Here is an 11493-nt window from a genome sequence, read left to right as displayed (position 1 = left end):
CTACACCAGGAGACAACGTGAAAGACTGGCCCAGGACAGAAGAGTCTGGTGAGCTGCTGTCAACAGCCCATGCCCCAGTCGTGGTGGTGTGAGTTCTCAGTGTCTGCAGTCAGTGCTCTCGATGACAACCATGGGGCCCTCTGAGGGTTAAGGTAAGATCTCAGTGTCCCTCACATCCCTGGACCATGACAGAGGTCTCGACCGTGCATTTCCTTCCACCGTAGACAATGGGGCTGTCAACTCTACACATTCTGGTTCCAACCCCTCCCAACCCCCTCCCAGAGGGGACCCCCTTCTCCACATCCATTATCTCAGCTCTCACCTCCACCCTGATGTCACCACCAGGAACATCCTCCTTTGGGATCAGTAAAGTATCTATCTACCCACCTATCTCCCTTCTTCCTTGGATTTCTGAAGGTTCTGTCTGGAAGCATCTCACAAACTGCAATCCTCAAATTTCAAAGTAAGTTTATTATCAAAGCACATACATAGATGCCACCCACATACCACCCTGAGGTTCATTTTCCTGCAGGCATTCACAGTAAGTAGAAAGAAACACAAGAGAATCGATGAAAAACTACATACTACAGAGACAGCAAACAACCAATGTGCAAAAGATAACCGTGCAAATACAAATAAAAATACTAAATATAAAAATAAGTATCAAGAACAGAAATTGTAGAGTCCTTAAAAGTTAGTCAGTTCACTGTGGGAACATTTCATTGATGGGGCAAGTGAAGTTATCCCCTTTGGTTGAAGAGCCTGATAGTTGAGGGGTAGTAACTGTTCCTGAACCTGGTGGTGTGGCTCCTGTACCACCTTCCTGATGGCAGCAGCGAGAAGAGAGCATGGCCTGGGTGGTGGTGATTCTTGATAATGGACGCTGCTGTCCTGCACCACTGCACCATGCAGATGTTCTCAATGGTGGGGAGGGCGTTACCAGTGACGGACTGGGCTGTATCCATTACTTTTTGCAGGATGTTCCATTCAAAGGTTCACACCTCGTCAGGAATTCCCTTCAACAGCACAAAAATACTGACTGAATGCAAGGTTTAAAGGTGTCACCGGTTCCAGAATGTTCTTTGTATGACACAGTGCGTCCTTTGATTTTGAGATTGTGTTGTGTGAGCTGTCAATGGAGCATGATAAAAGTGAATCCCTTCTCTGCCTGAGACAGATGGAGGTTGCTGGACAGTCGTGGAGGGAGACAATAGCCTTTAAAATAATGTTGCCTCCAAGCTTCCTATGTATATTTACCAATGAATCGACCACAGTTCCACTCAGAACATGTTCTGTGTGAAGTGTTGCTCGGGCGAACAGTTCCCTTTGTTCTAATAGAATAACATTCAAGGTTCAAGATTCTTCTTCACCTCTGAAAGCCCATCACCGCTACCGAAGCATGGATCACCCACAGCAGCTCACCGGACTGCTGTGTCCTGGGCCGAAGGTCAATTGGCCCTGTGCCTTCCACTTTCACCACACAACTTCACACAAGATCCTTCCTCTCCCAGCTTCCGTAACTCTGGAGTTTTACAGGGTGGGGCTCCTAATCCCAGGCCCAACGCTCCTTTCACAGCCAGGCTTGGGACCGTCCACATTGGAGTTCAGATTCAAGATTGCTTAATGTCATTTCCTGTATACAAGTGTAAAGGAGAACAAAATTATTGTGACTCCAAATCCAACGCAGCACAAAAAAACCACAAAATAATAAAAATACACATTAAATATAAATAGATAAAATAGCTTATATACATACATAGATTGATTGTACGTCCAGAAAGTGACGCTCAGTTGCACAATGGTATATTTAGACTGAGGAGTTTGAGTTTGTTCACCAAGGTCTGCGTGACAATAGTGTTGAATGCTGAGCTGAAATCTAGAAATAGCTTTCCGATATAAGTTAACTTGTTTTCAGGGCCAGCACATGACAGATGCCATAATACCAGTCGTAGAGCATTTCTGTCGGTAAGCTTATTAGTGAGTGGAAATCTGTAATTGTGAAAGTTCTCCCTCACCGACCATCCCCAGACACTACCCCCATGCAACTCCCAGCTCCACATTGTCCTGGTACCATCACTTATAGTCATACAGCTCAGAAACAGGCCTTTCGGCCCCTTGAGCCCATACTAGCGATCTAGCACCCTTTGTTTCACTATTCACAATCAGAATCAGGGATCTGGAAATACAGGTCCATAATTGCTTAAAGGTGGCAGCACAGGTAGATAAGGTCGTAAACAAAGCTTTTGACACATTGACCTTCATAATATTGAGCACAGGAGATGGGACATTATGTTAAAGTTATATAAGATGTTGGTGAGGCCTAATTTGGAGTATTGTGTGCAGTTTTGGTCACCTACCTACAGGAAAGATGTAAATAAGATTGAAAGTGTGCAGAGAAAACTTACAAGGATGTTTCCAGGACTGTAGGACGTGAGTTAGTAGGTCAGGACTTCATTCCCTAGAGCATAGGAGATCTGATAGAGGTATACAAAATCATGAGGGTATAGATAGGGTAAATGCAAACAGGCTTCTTCCACTGAGGTTAGGTGGGACTACAACTAGAAGTCATGGGGTAAGGGTTAAAGGTGAAATGTTTGAAGGGAACATGAGGGGAAAGTTCTTCACTCGGAGGGTAGTGAGAGTGTGGGATGAGCTGCCAGCACAAGTAGAGGGTGTGATTTTGATTTCACAATTTAAGAGAGCTTGGACAGGTACATGGATGGGAGGGGTATGGTCATGCAGCAAGTCGCTGGGACGAAGCAGATTAATAGTTAGGCACGAACTAGATGGGCCAAAGGACCCATTTGTTTCTATGCTGTAGTTTTCTATGACTCTGTGACATTGAAATTAACTCATCGAGAGGACAGAAGGAGCACCTCAGCTAGATCCGCCAAAAGTGGGATCTCCCGGTGACCAACCATTTTAATTCCTATCCCCATCCCCATTCTGACATGTCGGTCCACGGCCTCCTCTTCTGCCACCACGAGGCCACTCTCAGGGTGAAGGAGCAACACCTTATATTCCATCTGGGTAAGATGCACAGTAATTGTTCATTTCCCCTCCCCCTTTCCTCTACCTCTTCTCCTCACCTCCCCAGTGCCCCTCCCTCTTCCCTTTATCCCATGGTCCTTCATCTCCAGCCCTTTGCCTTTCCCACCCACCGTCTAGCTAGTCCTCCATTCCCCCCCCCCACCTTTTATTCTGGCGTGATTCCCCCCTCCCCCCCTCCATGAGGTGCCCTGGCCTGAAATGTTGACTGTATTAATTTCCATAGACGCTGCCTGACCTGCTGAGCTCCTCCAACATTGTGTGTGTTGCGCTGGATTTCCAGCATCTGCAGAATCTCTTGTATTTCTGAGAAGGAAATACTGGTTCTAAAGAGGTTTATCTCCCATTTAAGTCCATATCTTTATTACCTTTCTCCCAGCATGGCAGTAAAATCTAAATTACGTTTGAGTGTTTAGATATCATGGGTAAGACGGGGTGCCCCAGCAGCGTAAAGGTTAGAGCAGGGCTCGCAACGTTGTTCAATTCCAACATCATCTTGTAAGAGGTCTGCACGTAGCCCTCGTGACCATGTGGGTTTCTGGGTGCTCCAGTTTCCTCCCACATTCCAGAAACTCAGCCAGCTCCATCATGGACAGTAGGCTCCCCAGCATCCAGGACATCCTCAAAAGTCGATGCCTCTAAAAGGCAGCATCTATCACTAAGGCCCCTCACCACCCAGAACATGTCCTCATCTCATTGCTACCATCAAGCAGGAGGTACAGGAACCTGAAAACACACACTCAACATTTCAGGAACAGCTTCTTCCCCTCCGCCATCAGATTTCTGAATGGGCAATGAACCCAAGAACACTATCTCAATTTTTTTTACTCTCTTGTTGCACTATATATATTTTTTTATCTTACTGTAATTTATGGTTTATAAATTATGGAGTGCAATGTACTGCTGCGGTAAAACTACAAATTTCGCGACATATGTCTGTGATATAAATCTGATTCTGATTCAAGAAGCACTTGGAGGGGCAAGGTTTTAGAGCAGAGGTTCCCAACCTGATGTCTATAGACCCTCGGTTAATCGTATGGGTCCATGGCATAAAAAAGGTTGGGAACTCCTAGCTTATAGAGATATGGTCCGAACATATGAAATTGGGACTAGCTGAGGGGGGGGGGGGGGAGGCAGATTGCCAGCATAGACCGGTTGGGCCGAAGAGCCTGTATCTGTGCTCTATGACCGTATAAACAAGCGTCATTCCCGTCGTCCTGCCCTGAAACGTTAACAGAGGGGTGTTGAAACCGAGACCAGAGACCAGAGAGGGACCAACCGAGCCACGCGTTCTCTCTAAGGCCTCCACCCGCTACCCGTCTGGCAGAGACAGGCATAATGCTGCTTTAGCACAGAGACAGCGGCGGCGGTGGCCCCGCCAGGTCCGTCCCGGTGAATCAACCCCAGGGATCGGATCGGATCGGATCGGAGCACTCTGCCCCCCGGTTCGTGCACGGGCTGCCACTGCCATCTAGTGGTGGGCGTGGGCACAACAGCAATGAGCTCCAGAACAACACTCTCAGCAAATGCTGGAGGAACTCAGCAGGTCAGGCAGCATTTATGGAAAGGAATAAATAGTCGACATTTCGGGCTGAGACCCTTCTTCAGGTCTGGAAAGGAAGAGGAAAGATGCCAGAAATAGAAAGGTGTGGGGAGGGGAAGGAGGACAAACTAGAAGGTGAAGCCAGGTGGGTGGGAGAGGTAAAGAGCTGGAGGGGAAGGAATGTGATGGGAGGGGAGAGTGGACCACAGGAAAAGGGAAGGAGGAGGGTCACCGGGGGAGGTGATAAGCAGGTGAGAAGAGATAAGAGGCTGGAGTAGGAAATAAAAGAGGGGAGGGAGAGGGAAATAATATTTTACCGTAAGGAGAATTTTATATTCATGCCATCAGGATGCTACTCAGACGGAACATAAGGTGTTGGTCTGGCATATCAGAACTGGAATTGAAATTGGATTTAAAATGAATTCTACTAAAGTTCAATTTGTCATTCAACCATACATGTGTAGACCGCCGAACGAAGCAACGTTCCTCCAGACCAAGGTGCACAACACAGTCCATATGACTCATATACAAGGTAATGTTATCACAAGTAAATTAATAAGTAATAGGATGCACTTACAACACAAGTTAAAAACTAAACAGTATAACGCTACTGGTGCTTCATATGTGACGAGACCCGGTAACAAGGAGTTCAGTAGTCTCACAGGCTGGGGGATGTTTCCCATCCTAACAGTCCTTGCCCTAATGCTACGGTACCTCCTGCCTGATGGTAGGGGGTCGGAGATTGTTGGATGGATGGGAGGGATCGTTGGCCCTGCGAACGGAACGCTCCTGGTAAATATATCGAATGGGCAAAAGAGAGAAGCTAATGATCCTGTCAACAGTCCTCACAATCATTTTTATGATCCTGCGGTCAGATACCTCGCAAATCCCGTACCAGACAGTGACCAAAACTGTGGTCTGGTGCTACAGTAACGACAAAGCCCTTCAAACCTGACTCTTTGAACGAGCAGTGCAGCTCTTCTTTCCAGACACCTGTTGTGGGTCACCATCATCTAGATCTGCTAACAGATCTGTGAGGCATCTTGGGCTAGTTCACTACATAAAAACCCTCCAACCATTAGGCTCCTGAACCAGAGGGGATACCCTCACTCACCTCAACTCTGAACTGATTTCACAACCTATAGACTCTAAAACTCATGCTCTCAGTATTAACCAACTAAATAACTAATTCATTAATTATTAATTGGTTGTTAAATAGTTATTAATTGTCAACTAATATTAACTAATTGCCAACTAATTGATTCATTCATTCATTAAACTGTTTGTTTGTTTATTATTGGCACAGATTGACTTCTTTTGCATATTGGGTGTCACGGAATACTCTGGGGTTACAGATAATCTCCATGTCCCCTTGGAGTCACAGATCAGAGCTATTTTCCGGGATTCTGGACTATTTGAGATCCAAGGACGTCAGAGAGATGAACTGTGAGGTTGAACATTACCCACAGAGATTGGAGCAGCACCACTGATGGGCTGAATGGCTTTTCCCTGTAATTTTAATTAAAACACAGAGCAACTGAATTGCATTTCATTGTAATAATCCTTCACTGCTGCAGTCCCTTTGTGTGCCAGCAGGGGTCAGATCAGACAACACATCAGACCTGGACAACAGGAATTCTGCAGATGCTGGAAATTCAAGCAACACACATCAAAGTTGCTGGTGAACGCAGCAGGCCAGGCAGCATCTCTAGGAAGAGGTACAGTCGACGTTTCGGGCCGAGACCCTTCGTCAGGACTAACTGAAGGAAGAGCTGGTCCTGTCGAAACATACAGTGATAAAATTTTGTTTGCATTAGTGACCAACAAAGTCTGGGGATGTGCTGCAGACAGCCCAGAAGTATCACCAAGCTTCCAGTACCAACATAGCATGTTACTAAACTTAACCCATACGTAGGACAAAACCCACATATAGACTGCTTACAGACAGAGGTAGGAATTGAACCCCGATTGGTGATCACTGATGCTGTAAAGTGGTGTGCTGACTAACTGCTATTCACAGCCAGTTTCCCCAGGTAGGACTGTCTAATAACTAGAAGGCAGAGAACAGAGGACAATACAGCACAGGTACAAACTCATTGGCCCCAGGTCAGAGAACAGGTTCAGATTGACAAGAGTACCAGCAATGTTCAGCATGGAAACAGGACATTCAGCCCATCACGTCAATGATGATTAGCGTACCTAATGTTCAAAGTTCAATGTATAAAACAAATTTACTATTAAAGTACATATATGTCACCATATACAGCCCTAAGATTCATTTTCTTCCAGGCATACTCAATAAATCCATGATAGAATAATAATGTATAGGCGTCCATTAGTCTGATGAGACCATGGATTGACACCTTGGAAGGTTTCCAGAGCGCAGGCCTGGGCAAGGTTGTATGGAAGACTGACAGTTGTTCACGCTGCAAGTCTCCCCTCTCCACACCTCCGATGTTGTCCAAGGGAAGGGCACTAGGACCCATACAACTTGGCACCGGTGTCATCACAGAGCAATGTGTGGTTAAGTGCCTTGCTCAAGGACACAACACGCTGCCTCAGCCAAGGCTTGAACTAGCGACCTTCAGATCACTAGACGAACGCCTTAACCACTTGGCCACACGCCAGCAGAATAATAATGATAACAGAACCAACTTGGGCATTCAACCAGTGTATAAAAGACAACACACTGTGCAAATACAAAAAAAGAAATAATTAATAAATAAATAAATAAATAAGTGATATATATATTGAGAACATGAGATGAAGGATCCTTGAAAATGACTGCATAGGTTGGAGGAACATTTCTGTGATGGGGCAAGTGAAGTTAGTGAAGTTATCCCCTCTGGTTCAAGAGCCTGCTAGTTGAGGGGTAGTAACGGTTTCTGAACCTGGTGGTGTGAGTCCTGAGGCCCCTGTACTTTCTTCTTGACGGCAGCAGTGGGAAGTGAGAGTCCTCGATGATGGATGCTGCTTTCCTCGACAATACCCCTACTTCTTGTAGGATTTTTTCATTCAAGGACATCGGTTTCTGTACCAGACTGTGCTGCAACCAGTGAATATACTCCCCGGCACACATCTGTAAAGGTTTGTCAAAGTTTTAGATATCACACCAAATCTTCACAAACTCCTAAGGAAGGAGGTGCTTTCTTCATAATTGCACTTTGGTGCTGGTCCCAGGACAGGTCACCTGAAATAAAGTTCAAAGTGAAATGTACAGAGTAAAGTTTAGTATCAAAGTCCATATATAATCGGGTTTTCATTTGCTTGTAGGCATTCATCGTAAATAGGAAGAACCACAATAGAATCAATGACAAACCGTACACCACAGAGAGGGACAAATAACCAACTGACAAAAGACAACAAAATGTGCAAATACAAATTGAAAACAAATAAGTATTTTAAAAATCAAGACAATAAATTATATAAATTAAAATAACTAAGCTAATCAACTATATTCATTGGGGAAGGTGAGCGAGCCCACAGTGGCAAAGGAAACACTTGAAAGATAACATCAAAATCGACCTGAAGGAATTCAACGTGACATGTAAAAACTGGGAAGACATTGCACTCAGCAGACACACCTGGAGAAATCTGTTCAAGAGGGAACGGTGTCACATGAGAACAATCTCCACTGTGTCACAGAGAACAAGCAGCAGCTGTGAAAGGAGAGGCTGAACAACCACAAGACCCAACCACTAACCACGGTCACCACTGACTCTCGCCCACACTGCACCAGAATATGTGGATCCCAGATCGGCCTCTACAGTGACCTGAAGACCATCCCTTAGGAGGAGATCATATTCAAACTGGAGTGATTGTACTATTATTAGTATATAACAGTAGTTACATCTCCCTCTGTAATAAGACCATAAGATATAGAAGCAGAATTTGGCCATTTGGACCATCGTGTCTGCTCAGCCATTTCATCACGACTGATCCAATTTTCCTCTCACCTGCCTTCTCCCCATATCCCTTCATGCCCTGACCAATCAAGGACTTATCAACCTCTTGCTTTAAATATACATAGAAACTTGGCTTCACAGCTGCCTGTGACAAAGAATTCCACAGATTCACCAATCTCTGGATAAAGAAATTCCTCCTCATCTCTGTTCTAAAAGGACCCCCCTCTATTCTGAGGCTGTGTCCTCTGGTCTTAGACTCTCCCACCCATATGAAACCCCCTCTGCACATCCAGGGCCTTTCAGCATTTGATAGATTTCAATGAGGTCACCCTTCATTCTTCTGAGTTCCAGTGAATACAGGCCCAGAGCTCTTCATATGACAAGCTGTTTAATCCTGGAATCATTTTCATGAACCTCCTTTGAACCCTCTCCAGTTTCAGCACATCCTTTCTAAGATAATGGGCCCAAAACTGCTCACAATACTCCAAGTGAGTTCTCACAGGTGCTTTATAAAATCTCAGCTTTATATCCTTGATTTATATGCTAGTCCTCTTGAAATTAATGCAAACATGGCATTTGCCTTCCTCACCACAGACTTAACCTACAAATTAACCCTTAGGGAATCCTGCACAAGGGCTCCCAAGTCCCTTTGTGCCTCTGTTTTTTTGTATTTTCTCTCCATTTAGAAAATAGTCAACCCTTTCATTTCTCCTACCAAAGTGCATAACCATACACTTCCTGGCACTATATTCCACCTGCCATTTCTTTCCTCATTCTCCTCATCTGTCTAAATCCTTCTGTAGCCTCTCTGCTTCCTCAAAACTACCTGCTCCTCCACCTATCTTCATATCATCTACAAACTTTGCAACAAAGCCATCAATTCCATTATCTAAATCATTGACACATAACGTAAAAAGAATCGGTCCCAACACAGACTCCTGTGGAACACCACTAGTCACTAGCAGCCAAACAGAAAATAATCCCTTTATTCCCACTCTTTGTCTCCTGTCAATCAGCCACTGATTTATCCATGCTAGTATTTTTCCTGTGTGTATTTTTCCTGGGCTCATAGCTTGTTAAGCAGCCTCATGTAGCACCTTGTCAAAGGCCTTCTGAAAATCCAAGTATACAACATCAACCAATTCTCCTTGGTCTATCCTGTTGTTATTTCTTCAAAGAATTTCAACTGATTTGTCAGGCAAGATTTTCCCTTGAGGAAACCATGTTGACTACGGCCTATTTTATCGTGTGCCTCCAAATACCCTTAATAATCGACCCCAAAATCTTCCCAACCACTGAGGTCAAACAAACTGGTGTATAGTTTCCTTTCTTCTGCCTGTCTCCCTTCTGGAAGAATGGAGTGACATTTGCAATTTTCCAGTCTTCTGGAACCATTCCAGAATCTAGTGATTCTTGATAGATTATTACTAATTTCTCCACAATCTCTTCAGCCACCTCTTTATGAACCCTGGAGTGTACACCATCCGGTCCAGGTGACTTATCTACCTTCAGACCTTTCAGTTTCCCAAGAACCTTCTCTCTAGCAATGGTAACTTCACACACTTCATGACCCTGACTCCTGGAACTTAAACCATACTGCTGGTATCCACAATGAAGACCAATGCAAAATACTTCTTCAGTTCATTTTCCATTTTGTTGTCCCCCATTGCTACCTCTCCAGCATCATTTTCCAGCAGTCCGATATCCACTCTTGCCTCTCTCTTACACTTTATATATTATCTGGAGAAACTTTGGGTAGCCTCTATAATATTATTTGCTAGCTTACTTTCGTATTCCTTCTTTACCTTCTTAATGACTTTTTAGTTGCCTTCTGTTGGTTTTTAAAAGCCTCCCAATCCTCTGAAGAAGAAGAAATTTTTGCTCTTTATCATATCCCTCTCTTTGGCTTTTATGTTGGCTTCGACTTCTCTTGTTAGCCACGGTTGTGTCATCATTCCTTTAGAATACTACTTCCTCTTTGAGATATATATATCCTGTGCCTTCTGAATTCCTTCCAGAAATTCCATCCACTGCTGCTCTGCAGTTTTCCCTGCCAGTGTTCTTTTCCAGTCAACTCTGGCCAACTCCTCTATCATGCCTCTGTAATTTCCTTTATTCCACTGTAATACTGATACATTTGACTTTAGCTCATTCTTCTCTAATTTCAGAATGAATTCAATCATATTATAATCACTTTTCCCTAAGGGTTCCTTTACCTTAAGCTCTCTAATCAATTCTAGTTCATTGCACAACCTCTAATCCAGAATAGCTGATCTTCTACTGGGCTCAACTACAAGCTGCTCTAAAAAGCCATCTCTTGGGCACTCTAGAAAATCCTCCTCCTGTAATCCAGCACCAACCTGATTTTCCCAATCTACCTGCATATTTAAATCTCCCATGACTATTGTAAAATTGCCCTTTTGACATGTATTTTCTACTTCCTGTTGTAATTTGGAAATCACATCCTTACTACTGTTTGGGGGTCTGTAAACAACTCCCATCAGGGTCTTTTTACCCTTGCAGTTCCTTAGCTCTATCCACAATGATTCAACATCTTCCAACCCTATGCCACCTCTTTCTAATAATTTGATTTCATTTTTTACCAACAGAGCAATGCTGCCCCATCTGTTTTGATACAGAGTATCCTTGGACATTAAGCTCCCAGCAATGATCTTCTTTCAGCCATGATTCAGTGATGTCTACAACATCATACCTGCCAATCTGCAACTGTGCTGCAAGTTCATCTACCTTATTCCATATTCTGCACACATTCAGGTACAACAATTTCAGTCCTATATTCACCCTTTTCAATTTTTTCCACCTTTTACATTGCAACTCAGCCTGTTGAACTCCAATTTTGCCCTAGCAAAAGCCTTTCCTCACTACACATTGCCTCTACCTCATCTTCAGTACTATTATCTTCCTTGCATTGAAATATCTGAGCTCAGGACACTAGTCACACCATGCTCAACCTTTAGATTCCTAACTTTGTCTGAG

At 44.1% G+C, this 11493-nt stretch overlaps 2 long non-coding RNA genes across 3 annotated transcripts; one reads left to right on the top strand and one right to left on the bottom strand.

The window, feature by feature from the left end:
* Positions 1-451: 451 nt before the first annotated feature.
* LOC140188635 (uncharacterized) lies at positions 452-2003 on the bottom strand. Its single transcript, XR_011883343.1, has 2 exons — positions 1757-2003; positions 452-1633 (listed from the first exon to the last, which is right to left on the bottom strand). It is a non-coding gene; the product is annotated as an uncharacterized lncRNA (long non-coding RNA).
* Positions 2004-4245: 2242 nt separating this feature from the next.
* Positions 4246-6843, top strand: LOC140188576 (uncharacterized). Of its 2 annotated transcripts, none has more exons than XR_011883330.1 (3): positions 4246-4594; positions 5056-5123; positions 5898-6843. It is a non-coding gene; the product is annotated as an uncharacterized lncRNA (long non-coding RNA). The 2 variants fall into 2 exon arrangements; XR_011883329.1 differs by having other exon boundaries at positions 4940-5123.
* The last annotated feature ends 4650 nt before the right edge of the window (positions 6844-11493 follow it).

The sequence above is a fragment of the Mobula birostris genome, chromosome 27 (genome assembly GCF_030028105.1).
Source record: "Mobula birostris isolate sMobBir1 chromosome 27, sMobBir1.hap1, whole genome shotgun sequence".
In the NCBI taxonomy this organism is placed as follows: domain Eukaryota; kingdom Metazoa; phylum Chordata; class Chondrichthyes; order Myliobatiformes; family Myliobatidae; genus Mobula; species Mobula birostris.
This window is presented reverse-complemented; position numbering and strand designations above follow the sequence as displayed.